Here is a 25072-nt window from a genome sequence, read left to right as displayed (position 1 = left end):
TTTTTTTTTTTTGAGACAGAGTCTCACTGTGTTGCCCAGGCTGGAGTGCAGTGGCATGATCTTGGCTCACTGCAACCTCTGTCTCTCAGGCTCAAGTGATTCTCAGCCATCCAAGTAGCTGGGACTACAGGCACGCACAACCACATCTGGCTAGTTTTTGTATTTTTTGTAGAGATGAGTCCTCACTATGTTGCCCGGGCTGGGCTCAAACTTCTAGGCTCAAGTGATCCTCCCACCTCAACCTCCCAAAGTGCTGGGATTACACGTATGAGCCACCATGCCCAGCTGCAGTACTTTTTTTTTAATATGTATTGGCTATTCACATTTCTTTACCTGTGAGTTCTCTGTAAATATGCTTAGCCTATTTTTCCTTTTGGGACATTAGTATTTTTTTCATTGAGTAGGAAGCGTTTAGTCAGTAAATTGAGAGCAAAGGGATAAAGGATTTTTAGTTTTTTAAGTGTTGTGAAAAGTAAGTAGATTTTTCTGCCTGGTCCTGATTCTTGGGAGATTTGCCTTGTTTTGCGTCCTTCTGGTGCTAGGTTTCTCCCAACTAGAGTTTCTCCCAACTCTCTGTAAAAACGGGCGTAGCAGGCCTCACGCTGGGAGCTGGGCTGCTGGTGGACTCCAGTGCCCCCACTCGTCCAGTCTGGGTTCATTGTTGTCTGGGTCTAGAAGGAGCCAGTTGTTTCTGTCTTTTCTAAACTCATAGAGCCTGAGCCTATGAACTCATCACCCGGCTTCCTGCTTCTTATTTTACTGTGGAAATCGAAACAACTTTCTCATCGCTCTACCACAGAGGTGGCCAGTCCTTTTGGCTTCCATGGGCCACATTGGAAGAAGAATTGTGTTGGGCCACACATAGAATACACTAACACTGATGACAGCTGGTAAGCTAAAAAAAAAAAAAAAAAAAAAAAAATCATAAAAAAATCTCAATGATTATTATTATTATTTTTTTTTTTTTTTTTTTTTTTTTTTGAGATAGAGTCTCACTCTGCCACTCAGGCTGGAGTGCAGTGGCCAGATCTTGACTCAATGCAACCTCTGCTTCCCGGGTTCAAGCAATTCTCCTGCCTCATCCTCCCTAGTAGCTGGGATTACAGGCGCCCACCACCACACCCAGTTAATTTTTGTATTTTTAGTAGAGACAGGGTTTCACCATGTTGGCCAGGCTGGTCTCGAACTCCTGTCCTCAAGTGATCTGCCCAACTCAGCCTCCCAAACTGTTGGGATTACGGGCAAGAGCCACCGCGCCCAGCCAAAAATCTCATAATGTTCTAAGAAAGTTTACACATTTGTGTTGGGCTGCATTCAAAGCCATCCTGGGCTGCATGGACAAGCTTGCTCCACCGCCTGCATCTGTCCCCATAGGCCACCTCCAGAATGTGTTCCAAATAGAGTAATGTCTCACCACCTCCTCCACTCCACCCAAACCCCAGCCACCATCTTCCACAACTCCTGCAGTAGCCTTGTACCTGGGCTCCAGTCCCATGTTTGCCCTCCTTGGTCTCCTTTCCAGCAGCAGCACTAGAATGTCACTTCCACCTGCTTAAAATCTTTCAGTGCACTTAGGACATAATCAAAGCTGCTCCATCAGCTCTCTGGGTCCCATGGGATCTGGCTCCTCTCTGCCTAGCTATGACCGCTCCTCCCACCTCTTCCCAGCCACACTGGCCTTCCTTCTGGCCCTCACATACAAGCTTACTCCCACCTCCGGGATTCTGCACTTGCTGATCCCTTAGTCTGGAATGTTCTTCCACTACAGCATGACCTGTTCCCTCACTTCTTTCAGATCTCTGCTCAGATGTGACTTCCAAGAAGGCTTCTTGCCCTCCCCATCCAACCTGGGTCTCCATTCATCTCGCTCTCTATCCCCTTCCTCTATTTTATCTTTCATTGTGGCATTTATCACTGCCTGTGGTTAAATTCCTTATTTATTTGTTTATTGTCTGTTTCACCACTGGAATATAAGCTCCACAGAGCAAGTAGCTTGTCTCTCTTGTTCACTCCTGTATCTCCAGCATGTAGAATAAACCTGGCACACAGTAGCTGCTCAGGAAATTTGTGCAAAATGATGAATAATTAACTATTATTTCTCTTCTATGATCATTGAAGAGCTATGTTTTTTGTTGTTGTTTGTTTGTTTGTTTGTTTGTTTTTTGAGACAAAGCTGGTCCCCAACCTCAACTTTAGGAGATGAAGGTTGCATTTTTAAGGAAAAAAAATGTACCCAAGGAACAATTTTATGACAAAATATCCAATTTTCTACAACGTGGATTGAAGTTTGTGTCTTCCCAGTTTTATTCAAAGATCCTAAAATTCATACTGCTTTTTCCAAATCCTAACATTTAGATTGTTTTTCAGATCTAAAGTTGTGGATGAATTCTTGTGACTTCTGTACATACTTTGACTGCTATGGTCACTAGAAGCTTCCTTTTCAAAACCACAGGATAGCTTAGCTAAACCATGTCCTTTCCAAACTACTTTACTGAATCCCTCCTGTTATACCCCAAAGAGAAGGTGTACTCCTTTATTAGCAGTTGGAACCTGAAAGAATCAATAATTCAAAATAGGGTCAGCCTTTGTTGGCTCCTATGACTGTGAAGGTATGGAACATCATTGATTAACAAGTGTTGTCGGCCGACTGCCTCTTGCACGTAAAAAAATGAGCATACGTATAATCGGCGGCAACGTGCCTTTGCCGTGGAGTGAACAGCTGCAGAAATGGACCATTCTGTCTCATCCTGTCTTTACATATGTGGGACCCAGCATGAGGTTATTTAGATACAGCAGAATCAGGTCGAGGCCAGTCAATACAGTAGGTAGCTGTTATTGAACGCCCACTGGGTAGCTGCAGGCTCCTAGATGACTACGTTTCTAAGAGCTGGTTAATGGAGTCCCCATTACAGTCTTGGTTAAGCTAGCACATTTAACAGCCTGCAGTGCAAATGAAAAATACGTAGGTCTGACTAGGGAGCATTTTCCCTTCCTGTCTTTTTCCATAAAGAGAGGAAAGTGATTGCTGTGGAAGTTTCTGACATTAATAGGTATGTGGGCATGTAGCTGTAAGACAACCTGAGTTAAGATGGTGATATCCTACTTAAAATAACAAGGCCGGCACGGTGGCTCATGCCTGTAAACCCAATGCTTTGGGAGGCCAAGGCGGGAGGCTGGGCTTAAGCCCAGGAGATCAAGGCTGTAGTGAGCTATGACTGTGCCATTGCGCTCCTGCCTGGGTGACAGAACAGGACCCTGTCTCTAAAAGAAAAGAGTAACAGGGTGTGCTGTGCTGTGGTTACATGTATAAACCACTCCTTATTTTCTAGAGCATGGTTGTTTTTATGATCTTATCTGCTGCAAGAGACCTTAAACGATATTGATCAATATTTTCCTGGCAGTGTAAGTTTTCATTCTCAGAACTGAGTATTATGCAACTGACTACATGACGAGTGGGCCTTGGATTTTCTGGACCACTCAGGGTGGGGATGTGAGTGCCATCAGAGAGTCCCTGGGCCCACAGGAAGGAAGGGCTGTGCATGGGTGCAGGGCCACACTGAGGTACTGTATGAGTGGTGGGAGGCCAGCTGGCATCAAGCACTGTTCTCTACCATCAGTGGGTGTGAATGTGACTGCAGGTTGTTTTTCTGTGCTGTTCAGGTTTTGCTTTTAGTTCTCTTTTGTTGGTCTGATCAAGCCGTTTATTATTTGCAGATGGTAACAAATATAATTAAGTTGTTTGTTGTTGAAGCTCCTGTAGGAAAAAATTATCTAGTTTTATCAACTCTGTAACCACAGCCCTCCTTTTCCCATATTGAAATAGCTATTTATATGATTTTTTTTATAATGTGAGGTTCTTAGGAACATAGTTATTATAGCAGAGCTAATTGTAATGTGTTTGAATACAAGGATCCAAATTGTTGAGGATTACTGCCATTCTGATACCTGTACAAAATTATGCACTGTCAAAAAAAAGAAAAAGATTATGCATTGTCACTGAGGCAGTTTGAATAGGATAGCAAGATCTTCTCCAGGTGACTTTCTATTGACGGTCCACATAGATGGCTTTCCTGGGAGTTGCCATCACAGTCCCTTGCCTCCCCCAACATCCCCAGCTCTGAAGTCCTCCTCCTGCTTGACCTCAGTTGAGAGTAGTCAGTTCAGTGCAGTAGTTGAGAATATGACTGTGGTACTGGACTCGCCTGGGTTTCAATCTGAGCTTCATCACTTACTAGTTTGGGATGTTGACCAAGTCACTTGGCCTCTCTGTGCCTCAGTTTTCTCATCTGTTAAATAGGATGTCTCATACAGAATCTGTATGGGTTAAATGAGTTCTGTGAAAGCCTGGGGAAGAGTGCCTGACACACATAGGTTTCACGTAAGTGCTGTGGTCTGTGGCTAGGCCATCATCGCCCCTCCCTCATATCCCCTGCTTCACCACATCACTACCTACCATCCCCCAGTCCCCTCCTTCTCCCACACCCTCCCTCTCTGCATTTACCCCTAATGCCTTCAGTAGTCCCCACTCCCACCCCATTTCCTTGCTGCCTGACTGTATCAGCTCAAGTCCTGGTAGAGAAGAGATAAAACAGTCCAACCAGGTAAAGCGAAGAGAGCTTAATGAAGAGCTTCTGTACGAAGGCGTGAGTGGGTGTGGGCACCCACAGGGAAAGCACAGAGCCTGGAGCCCGCCACCATGAGAGTGTGTGCCGGCAGCAGCTGTGTGGAGGGGCTGCCTGACGGGAACTGTGGGCCTGCTGGAGGGATGCCGCCAGCCCAGGAAGGGAGCCAGGGACATAAATAGTCCAACCTTGCCTTCCTCCCTCCTTCCACCTCCTGCCAGGCGTCCTGTTGGCTCCCAACCCGAAGCCAGAGGGAAAGGGCAGCCATCAGTGTAGTCCACGTAGTCCGCCTCCCAAGGGCAGAGCAGGGTGGAGACCGGGAGAGCAGACGTAGACCGGAGGTCAAGTGGAAGCGCGCTGCACAGTTCCCTATGGCACCCCTGGTCTGCAGCCGCCACTCAGCCTGGAGTCATGGCCACCTGCAGTCTGGCCCACCTGCCTTCACCCGCAGGCCCCCCATCTCTGTCCCCATACCCTCCACCCCTGCCATTCTGCCAGTCTGCAGCCTGCTCACCAAATACACAATGACCTTTGCACTTCTTTTCGACTTTTCACGCCTCTTCCCTTTCTCAGGAGTGCCCTTCCCTCCTAGGCCTGGAGAAATGCTACAGAGTCCTAGGATCCAGCCCGAATCCCCTTGCTCTCTGCAGATTTTCCTTGCCTCCAGTTAGCTTCCCTTACGGCTGACTCAACGCGTACTTCATTACAGTGCATACAACACTAGGGCGCACTTCATGCCGTGGTTATTTGTGGACTGCTTCCTCTATACACCAGAGCATTCACTCTTTGTGGGCAGAAACTACACCATGGTCATCTCTGCATTCCTTTGTGGTACCTCCAAGTAGCTGAAATAAAAGCAAGTGCTGAAAAAATTAGTTGCATTGAAATGACTGATGCAAGGATACGATGAATATCATTTACTTGGTTAAAGGTGGTGTAACCAAGTCACTCCCTGACATGCCTCCCCCCAACATACATCTAGATTTAGTCACTGTTGTCTCCTCTGGGGACACCCTTTGTGTCACTTACTAGAATTTCTCTCTATAATTATTTATCCTGGGTTCTACCTCCTCTTCTAGATCTTTAACTCCATAAGGGCAGGGGCCATATCTGTGTTAGTCATCACAGAGTCTCCAGAACTTAGAACAGTGTATAGTACATAATAGGTCTTTCATAGCTGTTTGTTGAATGAATAAATATGTTGGTCGTAATATGTTATAACATATCGTAACCTTAGAGGCCTGTAGAGTGGGGACTCTAGGTGCCATGGAAGGGCCTATGACATTCCTTTCCATGCCTCTCAAACCATTTCCTACTGCTGGGAGGAGTCATTTCTTGAGGACCCCATTCCCCCATCATTAAAGCAGCCAGCCTTTCCACTTGTGTGGAAGTAGGTCTTGCACCAAGAAGAACAAATTTCCTTTTCCTTCTGTCACCATAGGGAATATAGTAATATTGGAGGAATTATTGTTTTTCTGCAATTATTTTGCCTCTCATTTCACTGTCCTTGTTGTGCTGATCTGCAGTTTATAAATTGATGGTGCCAAGTAAAATATATTTGATTGTAGTTTGTACCATTTCAAATCGATTTAGTAATTTTGAAAATGTGTAATAGGCATTATCAGGTCTTAAAATTGAAAATTGGCATGATTTTATGTCATTTTATATCATTTCACTAATGTGATAGTCTAGCCAGATTCTATTATTATTATTATTATTATTATTATTATTTTGAGACAGGGTCTCGCTTTGTTACCCTGACTGGAGTGCAGCGGTGCAATGTTGGCTCACTGCAGCCTCAACATCCCCAGGCTCAGGTGATTCTCCCACCTCAGCCTCCTGAGTTGCCAGGACTACAGGTATGCACCACCATGCCTGGCTCATTTTTTGAATTATTTTTGTAGAGACAGGGACTCACTATGTTGCCCAGGCTGGTCTCAACTCCTGGGCTCAATCTGTCTGCCCGCCTTGGCCTCCCAAAGTGCTGGGATTACAGGTGTGAGCCATCATGCCCGGCCAGATTTTATTATTAATTAATGAGTTCAGGGAGTTATTTTTAAAGGTCACAAATGATGTTTAATAGCATGAAAAAGATTATCTTTTGGAAACAGAAAGTAGCAACATAGCCTACAAGCCTTAATTTATTTAAGCCCTACTTCTGCTCACTAATCTTTTTATTTGAGGTTTAATATTCTGACAAATATGTTCTGGAAAGGAAATTAAACTCAGAATTTGAGATAACAGAGCTCTTATGAAGCTTATATACTGGAGATATTGGAAAAAGATACTAATCTCCCTCTCCCCTCAAAAAGCAAAAAAGCAATTAGTTTGGAGGGACTGTCTAAATAGGATTATCTAAAGGAAAACCTGCAAAAAATTGGGCAGATGGTCTTTATAGACTTGGAGAAGATATACTCTGTAGCCATGTCATAACAGGTTTTTACAGATGCATTTGTTGCAAATTAATTGCCTCTTTTCGGCCTTAATAACCTAAATTTAAGTTTGGGGGTTTGTATAGAAGCAATTAAAAGCTCAATACTGTCATGTTTTTCATTAATTTACCAGTGAGTGCTTGGGTTTGTATGAATAATTTGATTTATTTTGAAGTTAAATGTAATTATAAGTTGTGTTTTGCTAGGCAGTTTGTCCTTTATAATAGAATTTGCCTTGAACTACAGTATAATTTATTCTACCCTTCCTGGTTAACAGCTTCTTCTTTAGGGAAAAAAAAAAATTGACAATATCTGTGAAGATAATATTTTTAAGGTAGATGCAATAGAATGGTTTGGGGGTCTTTCCGTCTGGGTGATAGAAGATCAGATTTGGTGCAGATATGGTATAGAACCCCATCATTAGGACAAAAAGCAGGCAAAAGCAGAACTGGGCCCTCAGTTCTCAGATAAGCTGTTATACCTATTTGCAGTATCTTCAAAGGTGAACATATATATACCCTGCAACCCAGCAGTTCTACTCCCAGGTGAGTACCTCAGATGCATCCGTATGTTCAAGGAGAGACAGGCACTGAAATAGTCACAGCAACACTCATTATAACGGCCCTAACTAGAAACTATATACATGCCCAACATCAGATAAATAAATGGTGGTATGTTCATATCATGGAATATTATTCATCACTGAAAATGTACAGACTGCCACTGTATGCATATAAGGTTGAGTGAAAGAAACCAGATAGCAAAGAGTACATACTGCATGATTCCATTTATATAAAATATAGAAGACAAAACAATGTGGCCAGGCGTGGTGGCTCACGCCTGTAATCGCAGCACTTTGGGAGGCCAAGGCGGGCAGATCACCTAAGGTTGGGAGTTCCAGACCAGCCTGACCAACATGGACCAATAGGACCAACCCTGTCTCTACTAAAAATATAAAATTAGCCGGGCATGGTGGCGCATGCCTGTAATCCCAGCTACTTGGGAGGCTGAGGCAGGAGAATTGCTTGAACCCGGGAGGTGGAGGTTGCAGTGAGCCGAGATCGTGTCTCTGCACTCCAGCCTGGGCAACAAGAGCAAAACTCCATCTCAAAAAAAAATAAAATAAAAAAGGCAAAGCAATGTAGGTGTTAGAATGGTGGTAACTCTTAGAAGGTAATAGTTGAAAGGTGGCACAAGGAGGTCTTCTGGGGTTCTGTGCTATTCTGTTTCTTGATCTCAGTGTTGATTATACTGGGTATACTCAGTTTGTGAAAATTGATACAGTTTATGATTTAGTATACCATGAATAGTATATACTGTGATTTGTAACTCAGCTCCTCTTATTACCACTTAAATTTTATTTATTGAATTTTTTAGGGACTACATTATATATTAGGCACTTTGATGTATGCATGTTATAATTTAATAAAAAGTAAAAAAAAAATCAGTTTGAAAATAAAGCATTGCAATAATTTAAGGAAGAGTTGGTTACCATCCTTCTGTGCTTCACCCCTAGGTGGGTGTTTTGTGCTGACTTATGAGAAAAAGAACACCATAGCAGTGCACACCATTTAAAATGACAGTGATCCAAGGTTAAAGGTCACACAGTATTTAATTGTCTTTAAGCAGAACTTTACTACCTACCAAAAGAAACTATTGAGATACTTCAGCCTAGCCATGGTCTTTTTGTGAAGAACCGTAAGCATTTATCCAACTCCCCACCTCCTTTGGGGGTCACCGGGTTTCCTGGCTCAGTGACGTCTTCATAGCACCTCTAGCTTCTGTTCTCTGTAAGCTCTGATTTACAGCCATCATCAAAAGTACCTAGTTTAGCAGTTAATAGTGCTCTAGGTATTGTATTTCTTTTGAATATTCCTTGACCGCAAGTTTGTTGAAGCCAACAGCCCACCTTTCACATCTCCATTCAGGGTCCAGCATTTGGCAAACATTTAATAAATACTGGACAAGGGATGGACTGTGGCCTTGAAGAAATAGGAAAATGAACAGAGGCCCTACCTGAGGCAGCAGCAAAGATTTGCTTTTAAGTGACAGTAGTTGTGTTGCTTCCCTGGAGTTGTCTCCATTTGACTTTTTAAATCCCTTTGATCTCTCTCTCTCAATTTTCTTGTTTACATGTTCATTGTAGAAGATTAGGAAATGTGAAAAAAGCACAAAGAAGAAAAAGATAAACACTCATAATCTTTCTACAGAGGGAAAGTCTTACTATTTTGTTGTATTATTTTTTTTTCTTCTTCTTTGGCTTTTCCTATAATACATGTGCTTTCATGCTCTCTGCCCCCTGTTCCCCACCCTTTCTTTTCATTTCTTTCTTGGAGACGGAGCCTTGCTCTTTTGCCCAGGCTGGAATGCAGTGGAGCTATCTTGGCAACCTCCGCCTACCTGGTTCAAGTGATCCTCCCACCTCAGCCTCCCAAGTAGTTGGGATTACAAGCGTGCACCACCACGCCCGGCAAATTTTTGTATTTTCAATAGAGACAGGGTTTCACCATATTGGCCAGGCTGGTCTCAAACTCCTGGCCTCAAGTGATCTGCCCGCCTTGGCTTCCCAAAGTGCTGGGATTACAGGCACAAGCCTCCGTGCCAGGCTTCTCTTCATTTCTTGAGAACAATGGAAGGGAATCCAGGAGACAAACTTCTCCACATTGTTAAAAGCTCTTCGGGCAGAGTGGAACTGCTCGTGTTACCACCTTGGTTTTCTTTACTCCAGATACAAAGGTGTAACTTGGATTAAGATCGGGGCTTTCATGTCTTGCTGAAAAATAGTATGCCATAATTTGTAACTCAGCTCCTCTTATTCACCACTTAAATTTTATTTATTTAATTTTCTTTTTTAGAGACAGGATCTTGCTCTGTCACCCAGGTTGGTCTCAAACTCCTGGGCTCAAGTGATCCACCTGCCTCAGTCTCCTGAATAGCTGGGACTGTAGACGTGTGTCATCACACCCAGCTACTGCTTAAATTTTTAAGATTAGTTTGGCTGGTATATACATTATGCTCCAAATCACGAAAAGTAGTATTCTTCTGGGGTAAAACCATGCAGTTTACTCACATAATCATCCTCAGTCTCATCATGAAAGTAGGGATCGTACAAACCTGCTCACCCTGCATGCGTACCCCTGAACTTAGAAGTTGGAAATCAAAATAATAAATAAATAAATAAATAAATAAAGGGGAAAAAGCTGGTATCCAACATATTTTAGACCTAAAAATCCCATTAATCCTAGTCCTCTCCTGAGATTATAACAGATTTGCTTTTCCAGGTAGAGGGTATCTGAGCAGTTGTGCAAGGCTGTGCTGTTGCTTACGTTTCTGGAAGCATGCGGTGACTGGCCAGTGTTGCATGGCTGACGTGTCCTCTGCTCCTGGTGCAGACACCATACAGTGCTAGTACTCTTGTTCTTTCCTCCTAAAAATAGACTCCTGAAACAGTCCTAAAATAGACTCCTCGGCTTCTCTCCTTTTTGACTTTTTTTTCCTCTAGACTCCTCTGAGCTTGTCCCCAGTTTTGCTTTAGACTCCTGAAATATGTATTTGTTTTTTAATATCTTAACTTGTATTTTAGGTTGAGGGGTACACGTGCAGGTTTGTTACATAGGTAAACTCATGACTCAGGGGTTTGGTGTACAGATTATTTCGGACTTCCGAGATATTGAAGTAATACTCATTTAGATGAGGTTGTTCATTGGTAAGAAGAAAAATCACTCCTGCAACCCCGACAGACTGTTTCTCCTGACCTTTAAAAGACCTTAATGGGTACATTGTTTTGTTTGTTCTGCTCTGCTCTGGTTGAGGGCAATGTGACATTTGCATTATCTCTCTAGGCCTCTGCTTAATTATGTTGCTATAAATTACTGTCTGTCCTGAACAGAGTCCATCTAACTTAGTGTCCTGCTGCCTGTAGGAAGAGGGAGACAGAGAGAGGCAGAGACAGGGAGAAACAGAGAGAGAGAGAGGCAGAGACAGGGAGAAACAGAGGGAGAGACAGAGAGACAGAGACAGGAAGAAACAGAGAGAGACAGAGAGAATAGTTGTCTAGAAAAGAGAAAAGAAACATAATTGGGATTCACGTCTAGACAGAGATAGGGAGAAAAAGAGAGAGAAAGAGAGAGGGGGCAGGTGAGGGGTGAAATAGTTGTCCAGAAAAGAGAAAAGAAACATAATTTACATTCACATCTTTGTCATTTCCGTTTGGTCTAACACTTGGCCTACATTCAGTTACCTAAAGTGGTCCTATAACCCTCTCTCCTGGAACCCCATTCATCTCAGATAATACTTCTGTCATTAGCACCGAGGAGACGAAACTTCAAGTGGTATTTACATTTAATTCCCTTCAGCTTTGTGACCCTTAGGATCCAGATATCTGCCTAGTTTGTAAATGTGATATTTATGTTCTGCTGATTGTCAGTGAACAGTGCTCAATTTTGGGGAAAGCAGACTGGGAGCTACCATTCCTGTCTGAGCCTTCTCCTGGAGGCCCGGAGGGTGTCAGAACGCAGCAGGCAACAGAGCTCCCTGCCTCCAGGAGAAAGGTTTGCGGAAGAGGCTTCCTGCCTCCGGGAGTGGGTTCTCCTATCCTGTGAGTCCTTCTCTTCCTGTATAACTTTTCCAAGTTAATTTTTCAGTAGGGAAATTAGCATGTGTGACTTCTATGCTGAGGAACTTAGGAAAGAGATTATTTGTATAATAATATAGGCAAAAAATGTTACAAACTCATCCAGCTGGGTTGCATTCTAATTTGACGAATGAGCTGAGTCAAGTAGCATTCTTTTTTTGTTTTTTTAATTAAAAGTACTCTGTCCTCAATGTGAAAAAACAATCTTCAGAAGTATAGATGTTGGAGAAGAGTAATGGTAATGAAAACAGTAGTTAGTATTACTCAAGCTTAGTAGCACTTTTCCTGCATTGCTTCATCCCATCCTCTTACAGTTCTGTGGGCTAGATACTGTTGTGCAAAGGTCTTTGATAAAGATTTGTTCAATGTTTTTCACCCTGTGTCTTAGTCTGTTTGGGCTTCTATAACAAAATACTGTAGACGATGTGGCTTATAAGCAATAGAATATTATTTCTTACAGTTCTAGAGGCTGGAAAATCCAAGATCAAGGTGCTAACAGATTCAGCATCTGGTGAAGACCACTTCCTGGTTCACAGAGGGCACCTTCTAGTTGTGCCTTTACATGGTGGAAGGGGCAGGGTGGCTTTTTGGGGTCTCCTTTATGAGTTCCATTCATGAGGGCTCCTCCTTCGTGACCTAATCATCTCCCAATGGCCCTACCTCTTAATACCATCACCTTGGTGGTTAGGATTTCAACATATGAATGGGGGGAACACATTCAGATGATAGCAGGCCACCCTTCTCAAACTTATTAGAAAATGGAATCCCTTTTTTTCATGGAACCCCCACAACCGTCTCTGAGGACATAGGTGGTATTCTGCAGTCACAGTTTGGGAAATAAGAGAAGTCTAGCTTTACACTGCTGGCTAGGGGTTGAGGTGGGAACAGACACATTTGCCTCCCCTTTGTACTCTCTAGCTTTCCAGATTCTTCCCACTAGTTGTGTTGATGGTGATTTGGGATTGTTCTTTCACATTCAAAGCTAGGGCTATACACTAATTCATTCATTCTTTTTTTTTTTTTTTTTTTTTTGAGACGGAGTCTGGCTCTGTCGCCCAGGCTGGAGTGCAGTGGCCGGATCTCAGCTCACTGCAAGCTCCGCCTCCCGGGTTTACGCCATTCTCCTGCCTCAGCCTCCCGAGTAGCTGGGACTACAGGCGCCGCCACCACGCCCGGCTAGTTTTTTGTATTTTTTAGTAGAGACGGGGTTTCACCGTGTTAGCCAGGATGGTCTCGATCTCCTGACCTCGTGATCCGCCCGCCTCGGCCTCCCAAAGTGCTGGGATTACAGGCTTGAGCCACCGCGCCCGGCCAATTCATTCATTCTCAATCACTAAAAAATACCTACCATCACACTGTGCCAGGAGACCATAGCTAGAACAGGGTCCCTGCCTCTGGGAAGTCCCAGTGCCATAGGAAACCAGACACACACAGATATTCAATGGGAGGTAAGACCTGCCAAGTACCATCTACTGAGCACTGCAGGAGCTGGGGTGGGGGCTGGCCAGCTCTACCTGGGGAACTGGGGAAAGCTTCCTAGGGGAGGGGATGGGCACAGCGTCCCCAGGGAGCAGTGGAGTCCTCCAGGTGAAGAAAACAGGGAAACAGAGAGTTGAGAATGTGTTTGGCAGCATGTGAGTGCCAGAGCTTTCAGCAGGGGGGCTGGTGGAGGAGCACAGATGGCCTTTAAAGTCAACTCTGAGTCACTCTCTGAAATTACAGAAATTCAAAGAGAAGGATCTGGAAATCCTCCAACAAGTTATTTGACCTTCTGGTCTCTCAATAACCGTTTGGTATCTAGCTGATAAATGGAAATTCTCTGCAAAATTGTGTCATACAGGAAAAGTTGCAGAAAAATTGTTAGAGAAAGAAAATCATTCTCCTGTCTTCACCTGTAAACCATAGAGCTCACATTTTCCTAAGTGGCTTCACGCTACCAAGTTGCCCCTGGATTCTCCATTCATGCCTCATCTACTAAAATGATCAGAGGTTAAATAAAACTTCCAAAGCAGAGCCAGGAGTTATTCAGCTTCTCTATGTTACAGTAGTTGAGATAGAAACTATTTTCTGTCTTTTTTTTTTCTCGTTGCCTTGACAACTTTTTTTTTTTTTAAGCTTTTGATTTTTCTCAACAACATGAGCTGCTTCCTTTGGTTGAACCGAAACATGTGTATGGATTTATGTCTTATTCAGAGAGTCTCTAGTGTAAATGTTTATGAGATACCGATTTTTTATTTTTCAGCATCTTCAGTGTTGAGCAGAGTAGATAATTGCACAAAACTGTTAGCCTGCCTAATTAACCAAACCAAGGCAAATCAGCAGTGATTTTCCATGTCTGATGTCAAATACTGTAAAAAATGATTCCAATTCATTTTTACAAAATATCATGGAATATTTTAATATTTGGCTTTTTAATATCCCTGACAAGGTCTGTGTGAAAGTTGTTTCCATATACCAGAAGTGCACGTCCTCCCTCCTGCACTTCCCCTTGCTCCCATGGCTCTAGCCACAGTGGTCTCTCATCCTTGCAAAGCTGTTCCCATCTCATGGCCTTTGCCATTTCCTCTGCCTGGAACCTGCCTGCCCCAGATATTTGCATTGCCTGCTCCCTCCTTGCATTTATGTCTCTGATTCAATGTTACCTTCTCCTCCTGGACCTTCCTGTCTAAAACACCATCCTTACTTGTCACTGGCCAGTCAGGATGTGAGAGGATCCCTCTCTGGAAAAACAGTTCAGTTATCCTATATGAAACTCCCCAGACCATAAGCCCTACCCATAGCAAGAGCTTCCAATGAGCATTTTAATGCCTCACCCTTAGATCTGAACTCACAGGCAAAAATCACCAGCTATTTGAGGAAATCCTCTATTAAAAAATATAAAGACCAAGACTAATAAATAAAGAACTTGAAAGAAACAGAGACAAGGATGGAGCAGGAAAAATCTGCAAAAAAAATAATAAAAAAAAAAAAAGGCCGGGCGCGGTGGCTCAAGCCTGTAATCCCAGCACTTTGGGAGGCCGAGACGGGCGAATCACGAGGTCAGGAGATCGAGACCAACCTGGCTAACACGGTGAAACCCTGTCTCTACTAAAAAATACAAAAAATTAGCCGGGCGTGGTGGCGGGCGCCTATAGTCCCAGTCACTTAGGAGGCTGAGGCAGGAGAATGGCGTAAACCCGGGAGGCAGAGGTTGCAGTGAGCTGAGATCCGGCCACTGCACTCCAGCCCGGGCAACAGAGCAAGACTCCGTCTCAAAAAAAAAAAATAATAATAATAATAATAATAATAATAATAAAACAAAAAAATGGAAAATGGGGCAATGGGGCAGAGGAAAGCATCCTAGAAATCATACAAGAAATGTAGGAGTGGAACCGAGTGGGGCCCAAGTCAGCGGCTATGGAGCAGGCCTGGAGGGCAGCCAGGCCAACTGGAGCAATAGGACAAGATTCTCAGAGGGACATTACCGGGAGGGCTGGGGTCCTGAGGAACTATTCCAACAGGCTGACATGCAGAAATTTGTATTGAGAGGCTGTTGGAGGATATGGGTAAAATTAGGATACAGTTGACTCTTGAACAACACAGGAGTTAGGAGTATTGGCCTCCCCTCCACCCACCACCTGCAATAATTTTTGACTCCTCAAAACCTCTTTTTGTCTTTAACTTTTATTGTAAGCTCAGGGTTACATGTGCAGGATGTACAAGTTTGTTACATAGGTAAACGTGTGTCATGGTGGTTTGCTGCACAGGTCATCCCATCACCCAGGTATTAAGCCCAGCCTCCATTAGCTATTCTTCCTGATGTTCTCCCTCCCCCAACCTACCCGCTACCTCCAACAGGCCCCGCTGTGTGTTGCTCCCCTCCATGTGCCCATGTGTTCTCATCATTCAGCTCCCACTTGTAAGTGAGAACATGCGGTGTTTGGTTTTCTGTTCCTGCGTTAGTTCGCTGAGGATAATGGCTTCCAGTTCTATCCATGTCCCTGCAAAGGACATGATCTCATCCCTTTTTATGACTGTATAGACTTCCTAAAACCTTAACTACTAATAGCCTACTGTTTACCAGAAGCCTTACAGCTAATATGACAGTGGATTAACAATATAAATAGATTAGTATCTACATATATATATATTTTTTTGTTTTGTTTTTTGTTTTTTTTTTTGAGGTGGAGTTTCGCTCTGTCACCCAGGCTGGAGTGCAGTGGCCGGATCTCAGCTCACTGCAAGCTCCGCCTCCCAGGTTTACGCCATTCTCCTGCCTCAGCCTCCCGAGTAGCTGGGACTACAGGCGCCCGCCACCTCGCCCGGCTAGTTTTTTGTAGTTTTTAGTAGAGACGGGGTTTCACCGGGTTAGCCAGGATGGTCTCGATCTCCTGACCTCATGATCCGCCCGTCTCGGCCTCCCAAAGTGCTGGGATTACAGGCTTGAGCCACCGCGCCCGGCTAGTATCTACATATATTTTACACATTCATGACATACCTAATTTTTCTTAATTTTTTCGATATTTTTAGGCTACGCAGTTTGTCTGCAAGTTTTTTCAAATTGTTGCAAATCTCCAAAACACTTTTCAATATATTTATTGAAAAGAATTCTCATATAAGTGGAACTGCACAGTTCAAACTCATGTTGTTCAAGGATCAGCTGTAGTTACAAAACAAAGCAGGCAAAGGCTGAAAAGAAATACCTATTTACCACAGAAACAATAACGTCGTACAATAAATGAAACATAGTACATTTAGTAGTGATCAATCTTTGTATCGTTATAATAGTATAAACACTGAATATTGCTCTAATGAAAATTGGATATGAGCATATTTAGAGAATGGGACAAGGGAAGCACCTGTGTGTATCTGTGTGTATATGAGTTTGTGTGCATGTGTGTGCCTGAGACTTAAATTCTTACCTGTTGTAATAGGATGTCAACACATAATGTCTAAAGCTGATACATTATCATATATGAGCATATTAACTAGACATATAAAGATTTTAAAAGCCAAAAGGAAGAGTAAGTTGGAGTGGTAGATTCTGGGGAATGGAAAGGAGAATGGGAGGAATAGAAAACTATTCTTTTTTCACTGTAAGACTTTTAGTCTCATCTGACTTTTAAAAGCTATGAGTATATATTATGTAGATAAAAATAAAAATTAGTTACGAATTAAAAGATACATTTTGGCAGGGTGCAGTGGCTCCTGCCTATAATCCCAACACTTTGGGAGGCCGAGGCAGGCGGATCACCTGAGGTCAGGAGATCAAGACCAGCCTGGCCAACATGGCAAAACCCTGTCTCTACTAAAAATACAAAAATTAGCTGGGTGTGGTGGCGGGGGCCTATAATCCCAGCTACTTGGGAGGCTGAGGCAGGAGAATTGCTGGAACCTGTGAGTTGGAAGTTGCAGTGAGACAGAGCTTGCAGTGAGCCGAGATGGTGCCACCGCACTCCAGCCTGGGCAACAGAGTGAGACTCTGTCTAAATAAATAAATAAATAAATAAATAAGATAAATTTTAAGCGGCCCTTCTTCTGTGTACATGTCACTGATAGTTTGATGTACATTTGATTAATATTAAATTTTGTCCAGCATGTGGCCGACGTCCTTGTCAGGCTCATTTGTTTAACTAAATCCATTTTAACTTGCTCCTGGAGTAATTAACTCAGACTCACCTTGTTGGAAGTCATGCTGAAGATATTTATCATTTCCTCCTACACCATGGAGATAGATTGGACTGTGGCTCATGCTTGCTGAGGTTGTATGCTTATTAAAAATGGAGTAGATGCATGTGATATTAAATTGAGCTTTTTAATTTCTTTAGATTTAATGACATACCTTTGTCATGTACTTAATCTTCAGCAAATATTTACCCTTCCGAAACTGGCAGATTTGCATTTTATAACTTGTCATGTCAGATGAAACATCTTCTCTTTTCTTTGCCCCTAGAAGGATCTCTGCTGAAAATTATAATCTTTTAAAAAATAGCTGTCACATTCTCCTTTGTGGGGAACATTCAACATTTCTGTCCTGTGATTGCAACTGACGCTTCTCACTCCTCTCCAGCTTTAGCCTATACATATTGATATATTTATTTTGGATACAGTTTAGTGTTTTTATTCTGATATCTGGGTCATAGAGAGATGAATGGGTAAATGGGGAAATGGATGAATGGATAAATTAGATAGATGAGAGAGAGAGAGAGAGAGAGAGAGAAAAGCAGACCAAAGTATACTACAGATGTGTGGAAGTACAGGTTCAGATAACACAGAATACACTACAAGCTTTAGTCTCAAGCTCCCTAGACTATAAAAGCTTATAGAATGGTCAGCTTTCCAAAGCAGAGGCTAAATAACTGTCATTCTATTGCATCCAACATAGCTTCCCAAACTTTGTTGATGTAGGATTAGTAAGATGTTCCAGTAAGATGTCCTAAAATAACTTCAGGATACTTTTAAGTATTCTTTTCATTTGTGCCATGGAACTAATGTGAGGAGCTGGGATTTGGAGGTGGTTGTCGAAGCCTGGGAATGGATGTCTCCAGTCACTGTTTGGTGGAAGAACCTTTTTCAGGTTGCCCCTGTACCCCCACAATACTTGAGAACACTTTCTAGACCAGAATACAATGCTCAAGTACATTAATGACATCTGTTTGCATTTTGAAATGAGAAACTGTGAGACTTTTAATTCCTAGAGGTGATAGCAGGATCATTGAGTACAGTACATTAGAAGTTGCTATTTATGAGCAAAAGTATGCATGACTAGAGACTTCACCCCATGAGCTTGCCTGTTCACCATATTGTTATTTTCTTACTTTATTAGCCTTTGGAGCCACACTTCTTGAGTTTGAATCCTGGTTCTGCCACTTAACTACCTAGCTGCATGCCTTTGAACAAGTTTCTTAATCTGTGTGCCTCAGTTTCATAATTTGTGAATCTATCAATTAGTCCACTCAATACCTATTCCAATCACCTTTTAGCTTGACTTTTTTTTTTTTTTTTTTTTTTTTTAATCTTACAGAGAGTAGAAATTTTCCATTTCCAGAATCCGTTGAAGCTAGTGTTCAGGGTTTGTTAACCAGATGCATTTCCATAAACCTTTGAATTCAGACCTAGATTGTGTGGAATGAGAGATGGGACGTAGGACCTTCATTTTTTGCTGGTATGGATAGTGGCAGAGGCAGCATGGTTCTGGAACTAGTCACTGTAGTGATAGTGTCCTGATTTAACAGTCAGCTTTTTTATTGGGAAGCTTCCAGATTGTTAGTTTGGAGCAACATCTGAACCAGCAGCTTCCTAATTCTTTAGGTTTTTAATAGTGATCAAGGCAACAGTGCCTTTGGCCATTCAGTTCTGCTGAGTGGTTTGAGGAGTAATTCCTCTTTTTTTTTTTTTTTTCTGAGTCGGAGTGTCACTCTGTTGCCCAGGCTACGATCTCAGCTCACTGCAACCTCCGCCTCCCAGGTTCAAGTAATTCTTCTGCCTCAGCCTCTTGAGCAGCTGGGACTATAGATGCACGCCACCATGCCTGGCTAATTTTTGTATTTTTAGTAGAGATGGCAGTTTCACCATATTGGTCAGGGTGGTCTGAAACTCCTAACCTCAGGCAAGCCGCCCACCTAGGCCTCCCAAAGTGCTGAGATTACAGATGTGAGCCACTGCGTCCAGCCTGAGGAGTAATTCCTAAAAGCTAGGCTTAAAGTCCGCTTCTTAGCCTCCTAACAATGATGTCAACTATATGTTTCCTACTATGTCTTTTTGCTTGAAGCAGCCAAAGTGATTTATGTTGTTTGTAACTAAAAACCCAGAAGAATCAACTTACTTAATAGGGTTTTTGTGAGCTGTAATAAGGTAAGGCATTTAAAGCGCTAAGAACATTATCGGGATTGCTATTCTTTTTTTTTTTTTCTTAATAGTCTTAGGGATTGTTCTGGCTTTAGTCAATGGAACACCTACAACCAAAAATAAAAAATATTTATTAGTTTGTTCATTCATTCATTTATCTATTAACTAAAACAAATATTTACTGAATGTCTATTCAAGGCATGTTTCAGTGGCCTTAGGATAGTGGTTACCAACCTAGCTGGACTTGAGAACCATCTAGAAATCTTTTTGAAAAAACTTAATTTCTATGCCACATCCATAACTTATTGAAAACAGGGAATGTGTGTGTGTGTGTGTGTGCACGTGCATGTGCATACATAAATATATTTTTTATTGGAATACAATTTACTTATAGTAAAGTACATAAATCTTATGTGTTACAGTTTGGTGAATTTTCATATATATGAGTGTATACCCACATAACCGCTACCTAGATCAAGATATAGAAAAACAGAAATTTGCATGAAAGATTTATTGTGTGCATGGGTGTTTTAGGGGCCCCGTTAGGAGCTAAAGTTTCAAATGCATTTGAGGTTTTGCCACTTAGACGTCAAAAAAATTTAGTCATCCAGAAAGACCAGTGTAATTAGGTTATTTTTCTGTTTCTTTTTCTTCTTCATAGCATCCTTCAAATTTGTATTCCTTTTTAGGTTTATGCATTTATATGTGAAATGAAATTTAAGGAGAACCTTAGATAACAGAAAATTCTAAAATGTTAATAAGGCAGTAAATGTTATCAGTAATAACTCCATGACTCATTATTTCTGCCTCTGTTTATCTTATGATTGGCATAATTTATTGACTAAAAGAACATTTAACTGCTTTAAGCTTAAACAGCTTCTTCCTCATGATCTCTTCAAAGAGTGAATATCATGAAAGAGTAGAAATAATTATTTTCCCTTTTTTCCAAAAGAGATAGATATCTTCGTTTGTGGGCCAATGGCTGCACACTCAGTATTGCAGTGCAGAGGCTATTAGAGCAGCACGCATGAACTGAGTTAGGAAGATAAAGTTACTTAAAAAGCAAATGGAAATAGTTGACTGGAGAAAGAGAACATTGTCTACAAAACATTAATAGCCTTTACAATTTTTATAAAACCAACCTAGAACAACTTTGAAGTTGAATGACTTTGCATAATTAGCTTATTATGGAATGAAACTTTCAGAAACAAAATGTAGAATGGAAATGAACTGTACTTTTTTTGTTTTTTGAGATGGAGTCTCGCTCTGTAGCCCAGGCTGGAGTGCAGTGGCACCATCTCGGCTCACTGCAAGCTCCACCTCCCGGGTTCACGCCATTCTCCTCCCTCAGCCTCCCAAGTAGCTGGGACCACAGGCGCCAGCCACCATGCCCGGCTTATTTTTTGTATTTTTAGTAGAGACGGGGTTTCACCGTGTTAGCCAGGATGGTCTCGATTTCCTGACCTCGTGATCCGCCCGCCTCGGCCTCCCAAAGTTCTGGGATTACAGGCGTGAGCCACCACGCCTGACCGAGGTGAACTGTACTTTTAAGATGATCACATGTGATTTGAGATCAAAGTCTAGCATTGGAATACTGTTTCAAGGACAGCTGGACTACCTTGGTGAATTAAACAGATGTGTCACCAAAGGAATAGAAAACCTTGAAATTTTATGTAGCTCCTTCCTCTACCTTCAGATAAAATTACTGTACATCAGCCTAAGTGCTATGAATATTGTCTATTTCAAGCACTTTTAGAAAATGAGCTTTGGATATAAGGGCAATCTGGCTATGACATTTATTATTTTTGTTGATCTGGCCAGACTGATGTCTTAACTCCCTCACCATTGCCTGCACTGCATGTCCCCAAGTTGGTAATTATTTTCTTGGAAAATTGAAGGTCTTGTTTCATTGCCTTCTTGCTTACAGAACATTGTGATTAATAAATTTGAGGGTTTGTGCTTTATCAGTTTGGAGAAATTCCCACCCATTAACTCATTGTCTCATTGTGCATTGCCTTTCCTTCGTTCTCTCTGTTAGCTCTTTCTGAAATTCCAATTGCGTGCATGTTGGACCATCTCACTTTGACTTCCATATCTCTTATTTTTTTTCTCCATCTCTCTCTCTATGCTAAATTATAAGTAATATCTTCAACTCTGATTTCATTTTCTAATTATCTTTCCACTGGACTCTAGTCTTGTTTTACCTGTTTGCTGAAGTATAAATGCCTATTACTGTAATTTTTCTTTTCCTGTAATTTAACATTTTTCCATTGTGCTTTTTGTTTGTTTTTCTCATTTACCTGTTCATTTCTTGTAGTCTCTTGTTAGTTACTCAAACTTTCAACTTCCTATTTTATTTCTTTAACATATTAAGCATATTTGCCTTATACCCTGATTGTGTTAACGCTGATATCTGAAGCCTCTGTGGGTCTTGTTTGCTTACTCCCACTCAGTAACGGTAGATTTCTTTTTTCTCCTATGCATTTTGAGCTCATGTTCAATGGAACCCTGTGTGGAGGGTTTCTTTTGTTGTTTGGTTGAAAGTACATCCCTCTAAGGTTTACACTTGCTTTCACTAGACATATGAGGGCGTGTCAGTCTGGAACCATATTAAAATAAATAACCTGGCTTGGAGGTTTTTAGACCACAAAAATAGTTCCAATTTGAGCACAAACACATGTGAGTTCTGGCTCATGATAAATTGTCTTTTTCTTTTTTTCCTTTTATTTTCTTTTATCAGGTTAAATCTTGGGGCAGATATTTCTTTTTTTCTCTCTCTTTCTACCCAGAGCCAAGGCCAAGACAAGTTTTTGTTTTGTTTTACATAACCTTTTACAAAGTAGTTTTTTTTGTTTGTTTGTTTGTTTTTTCTAGTTCACTTTTTCTCTGGGGGTGTAACTTCAGGGCTCTCAGCTTTATGCGGTGTTTTCTTGTTAAGCACCCCCACCATGCCATGGCCCTAGGCTTTGTGTCCTGAGCCCTGTGTGGACATTGAAGCTGACGTGCTGGGTCTAGACACCAGCTCAGGGTTTGCTGACCTCTTAGAACTTCTATTCTCATTTTGCTTTTGGTCTCTATGGGCTTTCCTTGCTTTGTTACCAGCTCAGTCATTCATTTTAAAAGATTTTTCAAAAATATTTTATCCAGCATTTTTACATGTTTGGTAACAGGAAGGATTTTCAGAATATCTTGTCCACCATATTATTTTGTCAAAAATAAGTAACTATTTCCGTGACCACACTAGAGGTATCCTCGCGAAGGTGGAAATTCAATTCCTGTGTGCCTCACTTCTAGCCCTTAATAACTCATGTTAGAAAATCTCCCAACACAAATGCATCCCAAACCCGCCTTTCTCTGTCACTTAGCCTCAGTTTTCACTCTCTTCTGTCTATATTCCTTTTCTGCATAAGTTGTATTATGCAAATTTTAAACTTTGTGGCTTTTTTCCAGTTTCTGTGAGTTTTCTGTGTTCTCCGATGCTATGTGCTTCAGGAGAGAAGGCTCAAAGCTTTGCTCTCCTTAAACTCAAGTGTAAATGGGAGGTATGGGTGTTGAGAATGATCTCCTATAACTGATTTCATTGTGTTTCCTTCTCGTCTTGCCTGTTTGATTCAGCACTGCAATTCTGACTCAACCAGCAGTCATTCTGTGAACCCTAGATCTTCTCCGCCTATTTTCACAGTCTTTTGTTTTATATTTAATGCTGCTTGTTTCTCCTTCTTCAGTGTATTTACTAACTCAAACTTTTCCTGAAGCTCTTTGCTTGATTTATAGCTGTCATCAACTTACAAAAACCACTACCACCATCAGGCTCTCTGGAGGTTGAGTCATTTCAGTCCCACCCACATCCTGGTGCTGGTCCCCCTTGGAGGGATGTGTTTGGGGATGGCTGGAGGGCTCCACCAGCCTGGGCTTCTGTGTGTGACACTCCCACACACTGAGGCACCTGCTGTTTCTGCCCACACTAGGATCATGTTTACTTTGCAGAGGGTGCACCAGGGACCTCTGTATAGTCATAGTCCTCCTGCTTTGAGATGGGTAATGTTCACTATGATTCATCCCTTCAGCTCTAATGCCAGGATGGGGCAGTAGCTATTGGTAAGGCTGATGTTCCTTCCAGTTACAAATAAATGCTTGTTTGTCTGGAGTTTCCTTTTAATACAATGTCTATCACTGTGTAGTAGACATATATATATATATATATATTTGAGATGGAGTCTTACTCTGTCACCTAAGCTGAAGTGTAGTGGTGCGATCTCAGCTCACTGCAACCTCCGCCTCCTGGGTTCAAACCTCATGAACTGAGGCTCATGCCTCAGCCTCCCAAGTAGCTGGGACTACAGGTGCACGCCACCATGCCTGGCTAATTTTTTTTTGTATTTTTAGTAGAGATGGGGTTTCACCATGTTGGCCAGGCTGATCTCGAACTCCTGACCTCAGGAGATCCGCCTGCCTCGGCCTCCCAAAGTGGTGAGCTTCAGGCGTGAGCTGCCGCGCCCGGCCAGACATATATTAATAGAAGCATTCACTATTCACTTTGAAAAATCCCAGATGTTAAAGAACAAGTACTTGAATACTGTAACAACTCTGCTGTGGGTACTATTCTTGTTACTAAGGTAATAATTATAAAGTATCTTTTATTTATGGAGCACTTACTATGTGCTGGGCTTTATGCTAATAAATCATTTAATCCTTACAAGAGTCCTATGAGGTAGGAGCTGTTATTATCCCCATCTTATAGATGAGGACATGGAGATTCAGAGATGTAAAGTAACTTGCCCAGGATCACATAGCTAGTAAAAGGCTTGCTAGGACTGAAACTCAAGGCTTCTTCCCAAGTCCATGCTCACAGACATCTCTTAGGACAAAACCAGATTTCTGATCTATGGCAATGAACTTTTGCAAAGGCCAGAACTTAAATCTACCTTACAAGGTAACATATTTGAAAGTAAAACTGTGTTGCCTGCATTGCACAGAACTGATGTTAGAATACCTTTGCCAGAACTGCTTTGAGAACCAGCATGTGTAATATAAGGAAATCAATTTTATTTTGTAGACAAACCTTGCTTTTCACCCTAGGCTATGTTATCCTGCTTGATCATCTATCTTATTTACAGATTTCACTCCTCATGCCTCTTGACAGTTTCCAAAAAGAAAATTCTGTCCCCTGAGGATGGAGATTTGTCACCAATGAGGACATTCAGAAGGAGCTTCCAGAGGAAGTGAAGATGATTCCTAAGCGGCTCCAACAGGTTCTGAGCGAAGTCATTTTACAAATAAGAGCTCAGCCCTTGGGGTGATCACTTTAAAGGGGAAGCGCTCGGCTGTATCAGTACATTCTAGTGTATTTGTTTACACTCCATTCTCTGACTTCATAGATATACTTAACGTCGACTTGAAACGTCGACTTGATATGGAGTGAAATCTGTTTACAAAAATCCACATCTAACAAAAATTCTATGGCACATAGAAAAGCGCCAGACTTTCCTCATCTGTTACAGATGTTGCCTTCTCTGGGAAAGGCTTATTGCAAATGTCAACACTAAAACTGGCTCTGT

At 42.0% G+C, this 25072-nt stretch overlaps 1 protein-coding gene across 6 annotated transcripts in view; it reads left to right on the top strand.

Moving 5' to 3' along the window:
* SHLD1 (shieldin complex subunit 1) overlaps positions 1-25072 on the top strand; it is a 116278-nt gene that overhangs the window by 72560 nt on the left and 18646 nt on the right. The gene's annotated exons all lie outside the window — the stretch shown is intronic.

Source organism: Chlorocebus sabaeus, chromosome 2 (genome assembly GCF_047675955.1).
Source record: "Chlorocebus sabaeus isolate Y175 chromosome 2, mChlSab1.0.hap1, whole genome shotgun sequence".
Taxonomy (NCBI): Eukaryota; Metazoa; Chordata; class Mammalia; order Primates; family Cercopithecidae; genus Chlorocebus; species Chlorocebus sabaeus.
This window is presented reverse-complemented; position numbering and strand designations above follow the sequence as displayed.